Source organism: Nicotiana sylvestris, chromosome 3 (genome assembly GCF_000393655.2).
Source record: "Nicotiana sylvestris chromosome 3, ASM39365v2, whole genome shotgun sequence".
Classification (NCBI taxonomy): domain Eukaryota; kingdom Viridiplantae; phylum Streptophyta; class Magnoliopsida; order Solanales; family Solanaceae; genus Nicotiana; species Nicotiana sylvestris.
The window spans coordinates 218,588,923-218,605,778 of record NC_091059.1 but is presented as its reverse complement, the minus strand read 5'-3'; the positions used below and the strand labels follow the sequence as shown (position 1 = coordinate 218,605,778).

The window sequence follows — 16,856 nt, the reverse complement described above, 5'->3', positions numbered from 1 at the left end:
TCACTTCCGATCACACTTATAAGTCACAAATCATCCCTCGAAGCTAACCGAATCACCGGAATTCACATCCGAGCCCTCTAACTCATAAGTCAACATCTGGTTGATTTTTCCAAACCAAACCTTCCTTAAAGAGACTAAGTGTCTCATTTACTACCAAAACCAATCCAAATCAGCTCTAACACACCAAATACCGATAATGAAACATGAAGAAGCATAAAATGGGTGTAATGGAGCGATAACTCATGAGACAACGTGTCGGGTCGTCACAAATTCTCTAGAGTAGAGCAGCATTACTTGAGATGGTTTGAAAGGGGTTGGGAAATTGACTAGGATATGATTAATGGATTTTAGTAGGGATGAGCAACAACAATCATCAAGATAGTTTGCTATGTTCCAAATATATTCTTTTATTAATAAAAATTGGGGTAAGATCCACCGAAATGGGTAGCCTTAAGCCCTTAATCGGATGTGTGTGGTAACAGGTAAAGCTCGAAGGTTGTTCCTATCTCTATGGGGGGAGATGACAACCCTCTCTCCTTTCTATGAACACATATTCCAAATATAATTCTTGAATCTTCTACATTTAATTACTAGAAAATAGCAAGATCATTTTGTTCTAGGAGAGATGACAACATGAAGATTTTGATTCAGGAGTTTCTATGATATGTAATTTTATCCCCTTAGATATGAACTTACATAGCTTGCCTAGCAATAATCGATGGACCTACATGATGCACATTGTTTGTTCGTTGATTCCGTAAGGTGATTTTTCTGTTTATCCCAGGTTCGAAGTTGAAAATTTTGTGTCTCTTGTCCTGCACTTATCCACTCGGTTGCAACTTACAAATTGAAGACTCTAAATTGCTCGTTACTGGTGTCCTCTCTTAGGTGGTTTTCTTTTTCACCTTATGTCATATGGACTTTCCTCTTTTTGGTTCTCAATTAAAGCAAGTTTCGTGGACTTATAAGCATACCCTCTTCTTTTTAGACTTTATCCTCATCTGGATGAACGGGCTATAAGTAAGTTACATCATTCAAGTATTGACTTGTCTCCAGCTATAAACGAGGCAATTTCCCAAAAGTTTGCTTGTTATCATTCCAGAGACAAAATTGGCTCGTCTCCAGTGAAATAAGGCAATATCCATTTTGTTCATTTCAGTGGATGTGCCAAAAGTTTACTCATCTATGTATGTTTATTGTAAAAGCTTCTTCTCCTTTCTTTTTTGGGTGTACATTTTTTCAAAAACCTTAGCAGTATTTGCAGAAGTAGCAGACTAGCGTTACAGCATGCAAAATCTCCCTTCGATTGGTGGCAGTGGTGCTTTGTATTTTTTGTATAGATTCTAAAGAATGTCTATAATGCGCTCATATTTTACTCTTGATAGAGTCACTGTGACTTCCATACTTTTGCTTTCTCCAATGACCATAGTTTATTCTTATTTGCGTGGCTACTATGGCAAATCACTTTTGCGCCAACTTACTTGAGATTGTGTTCTTGTGATGACAAATTGGTTTCTCCTAACTCCTAAGAATCAAGAGAACTTCACCTCACTTCTGTTTTGATTTTAGTCTTAAATTTTGTATTGAGTACTGCCCACATTTTTAACACACTCCACTCTCTCAGCAAAAATTAGAAATTTCCAAAGCTTTCTTCAATGGAGGCTGCATCAACTCTTTCTAGTTCCATCACCACCTTCAAACTGTCTCCGTGCCAACCACGCTCTTCTTTATTACCGCCTCCATCAAACTCCCTTCAATTTTCTCCAATAACACTTTCAATCCTTTAATTTCTCATTTTGGCCCAACTCCCAAAAACCCCACCGTCACACCCCTTCGTTGTTCCGCCGCCTCCGCCATACTAGAAACCACCACCATGACTGCCACCACATTCCACGGCCTCTACTACGTCATCGGGGACAATATGGACACTAACCAAATCATCCCCATGGAATACCTAACCCTAGTTCCGTCAAACCCAGACGAGTACAAAAAACTCGGGTCTTACGCGCTGTGCGGATTCCCTTCATCATACCAAACCCGTTTCGTCGACCTAAATAAATTCACATCCAAGTACTCCCTCATCATAGGCGGAGACAAATTCAGGTGCGGGTTGTCGCGTGAGCACGCCTCGGTTGCTTTAGGAGCCGCGGGCGTGGCGGCGGTGGTGACAGAGTCGTATGCGAGGATTTTCTTCAAGAATTCGGTTGCGACAGGCGAAGTTTATCCACTTGAATCGGGAGTGAGGATTTTTGAGGAGTGTAAGACGGGTGATGCGGTGACTGTTGAGCTAGGAGAGAGTTGGTTGATTAATCATACGATCGGAAAAGAGTATAAATTGAAGCCAATTGGTGATGTTGGTCCTGTCATTGAAGCTGGTGGCATTTTTGCTTATGCAACAAAAGCTGGAATGATTCCTTCCCGAGAAGCTTAGTATTTGAAGTGGTAATTGATTCAGTTCACATGTTTTCTTTTAAAGTTTTATACTTTAGGCTTGCTGAAAACAGATGATTATATAATAAATATGGCGTTTGTTGTATTATTTGGAGAAACAAATAGCACCTTTAAAAAGGTGTCTTCTGTTCTGTTATGCCTATTTCAGAACAATTCAATGGATAAACAACATTTGAATTCCAAAATAGTTGGGTTGACTATATGATCCTCAGAGGATTCGTCATACTAATTCATTATAATTAGATTATTTTTGTGTTTGTTGTCAACTTAGCATTGTTCTCCTTTATCCGAGCTAGAGACCGCATTGCTTTGTGACAATGGCGATATAACGTTTTATCAGAAGAAAAAAAAAGGAAAGATGCAAGCTGTGATATGGTGGTTGTTTTATGATTTGGGAAGAAGAATCAGTTATCCTAAAAGGGTATGTTAAAATGCTTTCTTATGCCTATATCAGAATCATACTTGAAAGATGTTTGTCACTGTAAGCACGTGATTTTTGACCCTCCCCGGGAATTTTTACGTTCTTAGCTTAAATATTTAATTTAGGACTAATATAGCTATTTTGACTATTTTTACTTTATTTTTCTCGCAAAAGAAAAAATTACTAAAAAATATATATATAAATTTTAGTTTATGTATCCCTCATAAACTTGAAAAAATCAAAAAATTGCACTTTATTTTTGTACTTTATATAATTTCGAAAATTACAAAAAATATAATTCTATTAAGGTTTTGTAGTCATTTTAATTTGGAAAAAATGCAAAAATATTACTTTATATTTTATCTTTATATAAAAAATGAAAATTACAAAAAATAGTTTTATTAATATTTTGTAGCTATTTTAAATCTTGAAAAATATTAAGAAAATAATAATATAGTTTTGTTTTAAATAATTAGTCTTATTTTAGTAGCTATTTTGCTTATATAGGACTAGTTAAGCAACGTCGTGTTCCTATTTCTCGGGTCCGGGCAAAAGAATAATATTCGGGTTCAAACTACCCGGTTTTAGGCCTAATTTTCGGACCTAGCCCATAATAAACCGAGTCCCTGACACATGGGGAACCCCACCACGCGTGGGGGACATAAGTCTCGAACCCCACCACGCGTGGGGCTCATTTTTCTGGGCAAGCCCATTACAAAACACGGACAAAGGACTTGGAAAAGGGGGACTTTGGAAATTTTAAAGAAAAAAAACGGACAGGGACTTGAAAATTTGGACAAAAGGACTGTTCATCTTCTTCCTCTTTTGGGAAGAAGACCGGAACCCTAGCGACCAACAGCTCCCTCTCCATCCCGTCACCTTCCCCGGCACCCCCACTGTCGACAAACACCCAACCAGCTGCCTCAAGACCACCGTCGAACCACCAGCCACCTTCGTCGACACCTTCCCACCGTGAACCACCATTGTTGCCCGAACCAGTAGCCGTATTAACCACTGCCCAAAAATTCCGATAACCACCACTCTTCCACCAAAGACCAGTCCGGACTCCACCACGTCCAAACGACCACCTGCTCCGACGACACCATCTCTTTCGTCGTTTCGCAACCAGTCCGTCAACCAATCAACCAAACCCTACGGCCTAAAACCTATCTGCAACCCCCCCTCGTCGCAACCAGACCAACTCCCTCCATCGTCGTCCCCCAACGTGAAACCCCCATAAACGAACCCCACTGCCCAAACTACTAGCCCACAGCTGCTCCGTCCACCAGCTCACGACCATTTCTCATCCTCCTAGGTTCATCGTCGACCCCATTGCTGCGTCGGTCGAGCAGCAGCCATTGTTGCTGCTGTTCGTTTTCAGCACGTCCGTCAAACAACAGCTCACGACCACCTGCTACCCAGCCTCGTCGACCACCGGCGTACACCACCAAACCTCCAGCTCGACTTCACTCCACCCCCAGTCTCCCCGTCGTTTCCTCAGGCCCAACAGTGGATCAAACGACCACTGAACACCGTCCAAACACCACTGCTCCAGCTGTGCTATCCAAACGCGACAACCAACCAGCCCATGCTATCGCTGTTCTTTCACTGTCGTCGTGCAGTCCGTTGAGGTCGCCTTTGGTTAGTCGAGGTCCGGTACATCAAGGTTGTTGTCCGAGGTTTCGTCGCAGGTCCAACGCATCAGACGATAATATCAAGTAGGTCATCTCTGTCCGTGTCCTTCATATTTGTTGTTTAGTAATATGTACATGTGTTTTGTTGAAATACAATCCTAGTTCATGCGAATAGTATGCAAATGAGCGAGACATATTCATATGATGTTTGTAAATCACTATTTCTTGTTAATTAACTCCGTATGATATTGAAATTTGGTCGTGAATGCATTTCCTTTGTTCCGTCATGTTAAGTAGTTATTCGGCATTTTATTTCTTCATGCTCAGATTATTGTTATCTAAATGTTTGTCTTAATAGTTGTTTGTACATGCAGTAGCAATGTTAAAATCATAGTAGTAATTTAATCCCGCGGAAAAAATACTCGTTTCATCAAATAAGTTTAATCGACAACCCATGACCTCGCGAAGTAGCAAAGAAATGTAGTCATTTTAGCCTTGTCATTTTCTAAAAAAAAAAAAAAGAGAAAAGAAAAGGAAAAAAAAAAAGAAATAAATAAATAAAAAACGAGACTAGCTTCGCCAAATAAATGTACAGATTGCGGAGCCCTCAGTAAATACTTGTTTTAAACTACTTAGAATTCAGGAGGGCCGTTTAGCGAATTTCACGGTCTTCCCAAAATAATAACGCGATAGTCTCTTTAGGCGCGTGTTTAATAATCTACTTTCCTAAACTAGGGTGTGTATTTCATGCGACCCAAATCCAAATCCCAAAACATCAAATAAAATAATATTTCGGATTGTGGGTGCATTTCATGTGACGCAGTCCAAAGACATGTTTTAAGCGATGTTCACATTCTTTAAAAATAATAATTATGAAAGCGGTAAAAAGTTAAAATTTGCACATAAGTTCATATTTGTATAAAATCAGATAACCAAGCCGAATATAACAGTTGAGCGACCGTGCTAGAACCACGGAACTCGGGAATGCCTAACACCTTCTCCCGGGTTAACAGAATTCCTTATCCGGATTTCTGGTACGCAGACTATAATATAGAGTCATTCTTTTCCTCGATTCGGGATTAAAATTGGTGACTTGGGACACCCTAAATCTCCCAAGTGGCGACTCTGAAATAAATAAACCAATCCCGTTTCGATTGTCCTTTAATTGGAAAAACTCCCTTGCACCCTCGCGGGGGCGGAAAAAGGAGGTGTGACAGCTCTGGCGACTCTGCTGGGGATTTGGGACCCAGAACCACTGGTTCAGGGTTCAAGAATTCGAGCTTAAAATAATTGTTATAATTGGCTTTATTTATTATCTGATTTTTACATGATATATGCCTAATGTGCCTAAATGATGCTTTTACCGCTTTAATATTATCTGAATTGTGTATATAAAATTGCTGCGAAACCCTTCTTCTTTCTGAGTCTTCTAAATTTATGGTGTACACGTGCGCGTGACCCACCTTTCTATTAAAGTCATACCAAATTAGAACGAGGTTCGGACAAGTTGCTAAGCCGGTGAAGCTTCTGTATTCCCGGTACGCTGCCCCCCCTCGGCTCGAGCTGTCCGCTCGGGTAAGCCAGGTCTAGAACAAACACCCAGGTTCTGAACCTAGTATAACAAAGCCACATGCCGGATCCCTAGTAGGAACGTTTATTTGCATCATGTGCATTTGACTTAGGGGACTCAACACAGGGGTTGGGTCCGTCTAGGACAAGCAACCTGAAAATAATAGACCAGCTTTTGGCATCCTATGTGCTACATGTTGTATTTAGTCAAGGGCGAATGGGTCATTTGGTCATTTCCAGCATGGTGTTATTTTAATCAAAGCATGGGGAACATTTGTGGAATCCAAGGAGCCTTGGAATTCCCTATGTCCCCCACGCTTCATTTTTGGGAAAAGCACCTAGGGAACATTTGTGGAATCCAAGAAGTCTTGGAATTCCCTATGTCCCCCACGCTTCATTTTTGGGAAAAGCACATGGGGAACATTTGCGGAATCCAAGAAGTCTTGAAATTCCCTATGTCCCCCATGCCACATTTTTGAAAATATAATAAATATAAAAAATAAAATATATATGTATATATATATATAAAAAACATTGAAAATTCGAAAAAACAAAGATTGTGTATGTTTTCATCATCATCCACAAATTAGAAAATAATGGAAAATAGGAGAAAATAACAGTGTAGAGATATAACTACTTATTGTTAGAAAAAAAAACAAATGTCCAAGTAGTGTCGAAACTCTGCCGAAATTTTGAGGATATAAAATAAAAAAAATATATGTCTTATTAGTTTGTTTTATTAAAGCAAAGGAAAAGTAGAAAAAATAATCATTGTTTTGTCTTATTTTTTTCTTTTTTTTTTTAAAAAAAAACATTAATAGAAAAGAAAATAGTTTGTCTTGCCATAAAAATGAAAAAAAGAGTCTTGATTTTAAAATATGTGTTATTTGTTTGTTTATGAAAATGACAAAATTAAAATAATCCAAAAATATTTTCTCCATTATTGACTTTTTTAGGAAGTCTTTCTAATTGTTTTCAAAAAATAATATAAAAAAAAAACAAATCCGAAAATATTTTGATTCTTTTTTCAAAATTGAAAAGAAAATTCAAAAAAAAAAACACATTTTTGAAAAGCACTTCTCAAAAAAGAAGGAATGTTTTATGTTTTTCGTTAATTTGTTTGTTTGTTATGAATGAAAAATAATAGTCTATTTGATTGTTGTGGGAAAAATAACAAAAACAAAAAATATAGAAAATGGAAAAGGGTCCTCTCAAAAATAGTTTATTCGCCCGAACTACGCGGGTTTGATTCTCACCGGATGTGAGATACGTAGGCAACCCTCATCGGGTCCAACCCCACCTTTTGCTAAAAAGCCAAAAAAAAAACAAATAAATAATAATAATAATAATAATAAAAAACATGTCAAAATTTCAATAGAGTCATAAATAAATCAGGTGATGCTGTTTGTCATAAATAGCCAAATGTTCCCGAAAGGGACGCCGGAAGGCTGACTTTGCATAAACAGCCACCTTTGGGTCATTTTTTAAGACTTGGTCCGATTGACCCACACAGCCTTAAAAATCTTCGTCCCCGAGACGTTGACAGGCCGTGTTTGCAGTATTGGGTTTCCTATTTTCGAAAAAAACAATAAAAGAGTCATAACTAAGTCAGGAGATGCTTGTTTGTCATAAATAGCCGAATGTTCCCGAAAGGGACGCCGGAAGACTGACTTTGCATAAACAGCCACCTTTTGGGTCATGTCTAGGAGTTTGGTCCAGTTGACTCACACAGCCTTAAAAAGCTTCGTCCCCGAGACGCTGAAGGGTCGTGTTTTGCAACACCAAGTTTTTATTATAATTTGAAAAAAAAAGAGTCGACGGTCAGGTGAATACCGTTCAAATTTTGTCATAATAAGCCGAGCCAGCTTCGGCCGCGTCTTAAACCGTTCTTACCGAAATAGCCTTAGAGTATCTTTCAGTTGTCGAAAGGTTATTTTCGTAAAAGAATGGACAAGTTTGTAAAGTGTCAAAATAATCCTCCCCGGCCTCAAAATTCATGTGAAAATTGGAAGGGGCCACATTTGCAAAAATAACTGTTTGGTTGCATTTGTCGAACAGAGAAAGGGAGCTAGCCTTTTGTTTTTGAGTTTATAAATCTCTTGATTAGAATAATGTGGGTTGCTTGAGTTTCAAGTTTGTAGGTCATCTTCAAACCTTTGAAACTCAGTTTGTTCTAATATGAAAATTGAAAAATATTTACTGTTGTTTATCTTTTATTGGTCCGAACTACGCAAGGTCTGATTCATGCGGGGTCATGATACGCAGGCAATCTCCATAAGATTCGACCACACACAAAAAAAATGATGAAAAAGAGAAAAAAAGAAAAGAAAAACAAAGGTAAAAAATAAATAAATATATATATATATATATATATATATATATATATATATATATATATATATATTGATAATAATAAGGACCGACTGAGTCCATTCTAACATATTTGGTTTTGAATTGTGAAGAAAGTTGAGGTGGTTGGTTTGTGCCTCAAAGAAAAATGACAACTAACGTCGAAGCTGTTACAAGTGCTCCAGAGACTCAGAGTAGGAAGGTTCCTCGTCATGAGTCACAATTTGTGACACAACAAGAGCAGTACCACTCTCCTGAGTATCACTCGTACTCGTTTGATCTTGCTGCAAAAACTGAGAAGCCTGCCCGAAAGATGGTATAGGAAGAGGTGACCCAAAGATTGAAAAGCTTAGAACAATGGTTGGAAAACATACAAGGGCTAGCAGGCCAAAAGAGTGTTGCCTTCAAAGATCTATGTATGTTCCCCGATGTCCACTTGCCGCCTGGTTTCAAGACCCCCAAATTTGAAAAGTACGATGGACATGGAGATCCCATAGCCCACCTGAAAAGGTATTGCAATCAACTGAGAGGGGCAGGAAGAAATGAAAAATTGTTGATGGCTTATTTTGTGGAAAGCCTTACGGGAGTAGCCTCCGAATGGTTTATGGATCAAGACACGTCTCGCTGGTATGTCTGGGATGACATGGCACAGGCCTTTGTCAGACAGTTCCAATACAACATCGACATTCCCCCAGACCGCATTTCCCTTTCAAACCTGAAGAAGAAACCAAGTGAAAGTTTCAGGGAATATGCCATAAAATGGAGAGAGCAAGCAGCTCGAGTTAAGCCACCCATGGATGACCACGAGCTAATTACTGTCTTCCTTCAAGCGCAAGAGCCAGATTACTTTCAAAACATGGTGTCCGCAGTTGGCAAAACCTTCTCGGAAGAAATCAAAATTGGAGAAATGGTAGAGAGTGGTCTTAAGACAGGCAAAATTATAAGTCAAGCTGTTCTTAAAGCCGCAACTCAGGCTGTCCGGGTTGAGTCAGATAATATTAGCGACACAAATGAGGAGATTGAAGAAATCATGATAACATCAGGGTCTAGAAGAGGTCCCAGGAGAACATCTCAAAGGTATGAGCAGCCTCCTCAGGTTTTCTATGGCTCCCCTGAGCAGTATTATCCACCTCAGGACGCTCAATACTCTGTCGTTCCACCTCAGTATGTGGTCCAACCACCAAAACACCCCAGGAGGCGAGCACGAGCATCACAAAATCTCCAGAAGTCTCCACAAAATTTTCAGATGCCCTATAACCCACAGCCAAGCCAATGGTATAAAGGGGAACAAAGGTTGAAAGATAATTTTACACCAATAGGAGAGTCCTATGAAAGCTTATTTGAGAAATTAAAGAATCATGACATGATTGCACCTATTCCTCCAAATCGTGTGGACCCACGTGCAAGAAGCTTTGACCCTTCTAAAAGGTGTGAATACCATTCCAATGCCCAGGGGCACAATGTTGAAAGCTGTCGGGATTTGAAAAGAGAAATAGAAAGAATGATCCAAGAAGGGCGGATTGTGATCAATAACAGTGACATGGAGCACTCGAACCCTATCAAGAACTTGTTGACAGAGGGTGACGATGTTGAAGCGGGTAATGGTCTTGGCAGTATTGATGCAAAGCTCAGTGGCTAAGATGCCAATTTTTTGATAAAGCGGGAGGACGCTTCGTTCCTTGGTCAGCAAGAGAGAAGCTTGTGGTGGCTTATTTTGTGGTCATTTCTGTTGTTCGGATTATTAAGGTTGTAATTGGGATTTTGTCCTGTGTCAAACCTTCTTATCTTTCCATTTTGTCATAGCAGTTTGTTTAAATTTTGTCCAGTTTGTGTTAGGATTTTATTCTGGTTGTTTTGTTTGTTTTATTATTCAAACCATTTCGCCGGTAGTCTAATACAAAGTCGGTCTTTTGTTAGTTCCAGTCGTCTTTTGTTTAGTCCTTTTATCATTTCGTTCAATGCCGATTCTAGGGACATGACATGCACACACACTTTGGGCCTAGTCTTTAAAGTTAATCATAAAACCCTGGAAAGGCGATCAGACCATTTAAAGAAAATAAGGACGGTTTGAGATTATTCAGAGCTCGAGTCATGTGGAACTGGGGCAAGTTAAGCACAAAGAAAACCGTTAAAAGCAAGATTCGCCAAATTGGCATGAGGGTCGGTCATGATAATGAGAGTGTCGCCCAACGGTGCTTAGAAATGACAAAGGAAAAATAAAATGTTTAACATAATTGTCAAGTCCAGCACCATCAGAAGAGACTACAAATTTAAAGTGTGTTGTTTGCACTTGGCATGTTTTGAAGACTGAAATGACGAAGGCATTTTGTTCTGCTACCTAAACACTTTATCCTTCATTACCCCTTTTGAGCCTTATTTATTTTTCTTTCATACCCCTCGTTCGGAATCAGTAACAACGAAAAAAAAGAGAAAAAAAAGAAAAATCAACAAAACGACAAAAGAAAAAAGAGAAAGAAAATGAGAAAAGAAAAATGATAACGAAAAAAAGAAAGTCAAATGAAAAAGAGGAATTGGGAACTACGTTTGACCTGATTCCTCAAAGAGGATACGTAGGCGCTTCACGGCTCGGTCATAGTTTTGAAAATGAAAAAAAATCAGTTAAAATATCCCCAAGCAAGAAACTGGGGCAAAGGTTGCGTTTGTTGTAAATAAATCTAATTCCGAAGGTTGTAACTAATAACCCAAAATTAATGTATTTTTTGAGCCTTTTATACCCTTTCTTTCTAGCCTATCCAAAACCCACATTACGGTCCAAAGAAAGACCTTCTGATCAGTCTTCAAAAGATGCCAAGTCAGACAAATGAGAGTCTCACCGGTGAGCATAACATTCTGTTCCACAGCAGAAAGGACTCTGATCCCCAGCGGAAAGAGTCATACCGGCGACACTCCAAACCCCCAGCTGGAAAGTGATACAAATGAGAGAGTCTTATCGGTGAAAACCTTCACAGGCACCATAAGGCGATGAAAGCTGAGAGAAAAACCAGAAATGAGAGAGGCTTGATAGTGAAAACCCTTTGGGCACTACAAGTCGAATAGGATTGAGAATCAGATGGGGAATTGCCAATTGAAGATCTGGAAAGACGATTAACGGCGGAGGATAGGCCACATATGCATGTCATGACCATTAGAGTCGGTATCTGCGTTTGATAGGTTTTTATTTATAGTTTCTTTTGTTAAAAGGTCGTCTTTTTCCTTTTGTCCTTTTATTCTGTTCCTTTTATCTTTTTCCTTTCATAGAAAAATTCCCCAATAGAGTCTGTCTGGTCAGAACAAGTATGAAATGACTTCAAAATATGCCATCAGCTTCCCAATTATGCAAGATAAGATCTGATTAGTACATCCAAATGGTATAGTCAGCAAGGAACAAGCGCGAAGCCAATGTCAATAAAGATATCCCCAGCAAAAGGGAATTGACAAAAGGATTGACGAGCGTCAAGAGGGATATCCTTGCCAAAACTAAGGTTATAAACCTCCAAGACAAGGCCCGTGAACAAAGCAAGGAGAACAGTGAGCATGATTTGGCGAAATCCATACTAGACTAAAAGGTCGGGGAAATGCCAGTTTCCAAGCTATGCCACAAAAGAAGAGGGATATCCCCAGCAGGAAGGGATTATTCCCAGCACATAATATCATCCCCAACAAGTCGCGGAGCACAGCGCAGTGAAGAAGAAAGGGAAAGCCATCCTAGTAGGAGTATCACAACCAACCACCATGTTTTAAACTAACAAATTTTGTTTGATTTGAAGCAGGTAAAGGAAATGACATTGATGCCAGAACTGCATGCCACAAGGGATATTATCAAACTGGGGCAGAAAATTTTCCTTCCATTTAGAAAATTTTCTGGAAGTCAGGAACCCCCAGCTGATAACATTTTACCCAACAGTGTTATCCCTGGCAGGTAAGTAAATAATTCCCCAACAATGTTATCCCTAGCAGTTGCGAGGAGTCCAACACAAGGTTGGAAAGTCGGTATCCTCAGCGGTTCCTTTCGGGGAAAGGCAAAACGACTCTCAAGGGAGGTAGTCTTCGAAGGAAGAAGCTATGCAAAAAAAAAAAAGAGAAGAATAAAAAGATGATAATGAAAAAAAAGAAAAAAGGGTAAAAAGTCATCCCCATCTAAATAATCCCCAACAGTTTCGAGGGAGGACAACACAGGTAAGTAAATAATTCAAAAAAAAAAAAGAAAGCGAAGGTTTCATTAATAGGAGACACACTTCCTAGTTTGAAATCATTAGAGTTCTACCCATAGGAGATGCATTTCCTCCTAAGTTCGTTTTAGTTTCACCCATAGGAGATGCATTTCCTCCTAAGTTTGAGTTTTACCCATAGGAGATGCATTTCCTCCTAAGATTGTTTTAGTTTCACCCCATAGGAGATGCATTTCCTCCTAAGGTTGTTTTAGTTTTACCCATAGGAGACGCATTTCCTCCTCGGTTTGTTTTAGTTTCACCCATAGGAGATGCATTTCCTCCTAAGTTTAAGTTTTACCCATAGGAGACGCATTTCCTCCTAAGTTTAAGTTTTAGTTTCACCCGTAGGAGATGCATTTACTCCTAAGTGGTTGTTAAAGATAAAAAAAACAAGACCTAGTCTGACGAACCTTCTCCTAGGACCAAAATCTTAGTCTGATGAATCTTTCTCCTAAGATACCAACAAGAAAAGACCTAGTCTGATGAACCTTCTCCTAGGATCAAAATCTTAGTCTGACGAATTTTCTCCTAAGATAGAGACCTAGTCTGACGAACCTTCTCCTAGGATCAAAATCTTAGTCTGATGAATCTTTCTCCTAAGATACCAAAAAGAAAAGACCTAGTCTGATGAACCTTCTCCTAGGATCAAAATCTTAGTCTGACGAATTTTTCTCCTAAGATAGAGACCTAGTCTGACGAACCTTCTCCTAGGACCAAAATCTTAGTCTGATGAATCTTTCTCCTAAGATACCAAAAAGAAAAGACCTAGTCTGATGAACCTTCTCCTAGGATCAAAATCTTAGTCTGACGAATTTTCTCCTAAGATAGAGACCTAGTCTGACGAACCTTCTCCTAGGATCAAAATCTTAGTCTGATGAATCTTTCTCCTAAGATACCAAAAAGAAAAGACCTAGTCTGATGAACCTTCTCCTAGGATCAAAATCTTAGTCTGACGAATTTTTCTCCTAAGATAGAGACCTAGTCTGACGAACCTTCTCCTAGGATCAAAATCTTAGTCTGATGAATCTTTCTCCTAAGATAACCAAAAAACAAAAAATGACCTAGTCTGATGAACCTTCTCCTAGGATCAAAATCTTAGTCTGACGAATTTTTCTCCTAAGATAGAGACCTAGTCTGACGAACCTTCTCCTAGGATCAAAATCTTAGTCTGATGAATCTTTCTCCTAAGATAACCAAAAAACAAAAAATGACCTAGTCTGATGAACCTTCTCCTAGGATCAAAATCTTAGTCTGACGAATTTTTCTCCTAAGATAGAGACCTAGTCTGACGAACCTTCTCCTAGGATCAAAATCTTAGTCTGATAAATCTTTCTCCTAAGATACCAAAAACAAAAAATGACCTAGTCTGACGAACCTTCTCCTAGGATCAAAATCTTAGTCCGATGAATTTTTCTCCTAAGATAGAGACCTAGTCCGATGAACCTTCTCCTAGGATCAAAATCTTAGTCCGATGAATTTTTCTCCTAAGATAGAGACCTAGTCTGACGAACCTTCTCCTAGGATCCAAATCTTAGTCTGATGAATCTTTCTCCTAAGATGCTAAAAAAAACAATAAAAATAAATAAAAAAAAACGTTTGAAAAAAAAAGTCATTTTCCTAAACCCAGGCGCCCACCTGTATAACGAGAGGAATACATGTCAGTCTTTTGCATTACAAGTGTTGAAGTTGGGAGCCCGCCCATAGAACAGAGGAATACATTTCAGTCCTTACATTTCAAGCATTGAAGTTAGGCGCCCACCTGTATAACAAGGGAATACATCCTAATCTAGTGTTTAGTTCACTCTCAGCACTGCATCAGTAGTATCAGTGGGCTACGATTTTGCTAACGACTCACAAACCTTCCCAGTGCAAACTGGGTTAGGAAATTTTGTTTGTGTTGTTTGTTTTGGTTGTCAGGAGCCTGCCTGTAGAGCGGAGGTTGTTGTATGCCGAAGACTGAAGAAGTTAGGGGTCCGCCTGTAGAGCAGCGGAACATCGTTCAAAGTCAAGCCGCAACCCATTGGAAGGCAGAAGGCTACGATAGAAGTCCCCAGCACTCAATCCAAGATAGAAGCAACAAGAAGCTCGCCCCAAGAATGCGAGTCAACACTCTGAGGGGGTCAACAAAAGCTAGTCAAAAAAAAAAAAAAAAGAAAAATGAATGAATCCGAAGCAAGGATGTGGAGAACAGATGTGATCTGCTCAAGAACTAGCGCCTACAACTAGCAAGTATCAAGGTTCAAATCCAAAGTCTGTATGAAACACCATTCAAGACTCAAGATCAAGTTTCAGAAGACTTAGAGATAGGAATCCTTGTAACTAATAGCTGATAGGCTTAGTTAGTCTTTTTCAGTTTTCATTTTTGTTGTAATGACAGGACCGCGGACCGGAACCTCAACGGAACGGCACCTCGATCGGCTCTTCACCTCGGTACACTTCACTATCTCTCTCATCCCGAACTACACGTGGCCTGATTCCTGTATAACCAAGGATATGTAGGCAGCTCAGATACCAGGGCTCGGTCACATTCCCTCCCTTTCCTTAAGTGTAGTCCGTCCAAGTAATGGTCGGGTCAAAAACACGTCTAGTCGTTCTTTGTCGGAAAACTCTTCGTGTTTCCAGTCAAAGAGGGGCAGCTGTAAGCACGTGATTTTTGACCCTCCCCGGGAATTTTTACGTTCTTAGCTTAAATATTTAATTTAGGACTAATATAGCTATTTTGACTATTTTTACTTTATTTTTCTCGCAAAAGAAAAAATTACTAAAAAATATATATATAAATTTTAGTTTATGTATCCCTCATAAACTTGAAAAAATCAAAAAATTGCACTTTATTTTTGTACTTTATATAATTTCGAAAATTACAAAAAATATAATTCTATTAAGGTTTTGTAGTCATTTTAATTTGGAAAAAATGCAAAAATATTACTTTATATTTTATCTTTATATAAAAAACGAAAATTACAAAAAATAGTTTTATTAATATTTTGTAGCTATTTTAAATCTTGAAAAATATTAAGAAAATAATAATATAGTTTTGTTTTAAATAATTAGTCTTATTTTAGTAGCTATTTTGCTTATATAGGACTAGTTAAGCAACGTCGTGTTCCTATTTCTCGGGTCCGGGCAAAAGAATAATATTCGGGTTCAAACTACCCGGTTTTAGGCCTAATTTTCGGACCTAGCCCATAATAAACCGAGTCCCTGACACATGGGGAACCCCACCACGCGTGGGGGACATAAGTCTCGAACCCCACCACGCGTGGGGCTCATTTTTCTGGGCAAGCCCATTACAAAACACGGACAAAGGACTTGGAAAAGGGGGACTTTGGAAATTTTAAAGAAAAAAAATGGACAGGGACTTGAAAATTTGGACAAAAGGACTGTTCATCTTCTTCCTCTTTTGGGAAGAAGACCGGAACCCTAGCGACCAACAGCTCCCTCTCCATCCCGTCACCTTCCCCGGCACCCCCACTGTCGACAAACACCCAACCAGCTGCCTCAAGACCACCGTCGAACCACCAGCCACCTTCGTCGACACCTTCCCACCGTGAACCACCATTGTTGCCCGAACCAGTAGCCGTATTAACCACTGCCCAAAAATTCCGATAACCACCACTCTTCCACCAAAGACCAGTCCGGACTCCACCACGTCCAAACGACCACCTGCTCCGACGACACCATCTCTTTCGTCGTTTCGCAACCAGTCCGTCAACCAATCAACCAAACCCTACGGCCTAAAACCTATCTGCAACCCCCCCTCGTCGCAACCAGACCAACTCCCTCCATCGTCGTCCCCCAACGTGAAACCCCCATAAACGAACCCCACTGCCCAAACTACTAGCCCACAGCTGCTCCGTCCACCAGCTCACGACCATTCCTCATCCTCCTAGGTTCATCGTCGACCCCATTGCTGCGTCGGTCGAGCAGCAGCCATTGTTGCTGCTGTTCGTTTTCAGCACGTCCGTCAAACAGCAGCTCACGACCACCTGCTACCCAGCCTCGTCGACCACCGGCGTACACCACCAAACCTCCAGCTCGACTTCACTCCACCCCCAGTCTCCCCGTCGTTTCCTCAGGCCCAACAGTGGATCAAACGACCACTGAACACCGTCCAAACACCACTGCTCCAGCTGTGCTATCCAAACGCGACAACCAACCAGCCCATGCTATCGCTGTTCTTTCACTGTCGTCGTGCAGTCCGTTGAGGTCGCCTTTGGT

At 39.9% G+C, this 16,856-nt stretch overlaps 2 pseudogenes; one reads left to right on the top strand and one right to left on the bottom strand.

Annotated features, from left to right (window-relative positions):
• Positions 1-413: 413 nt before the first annotated feature.
• Positions 414-550, bottom strand: LOC138888859 (U6atac minor spliceosomal RNA; annotated as a pseudogene).
• Positions 551-1,655: 1,105 nt separating this feature from the next.
• LOC104212843 (3-isopropylmalate dehydratase small subunit 1-like) lies at positions 1,656-2,431 on the top strand (annotated as a pseudogene).
• The last annotated feature ends 14,425 nt before the right edge of the window (positions 2,432-16,856 follow it).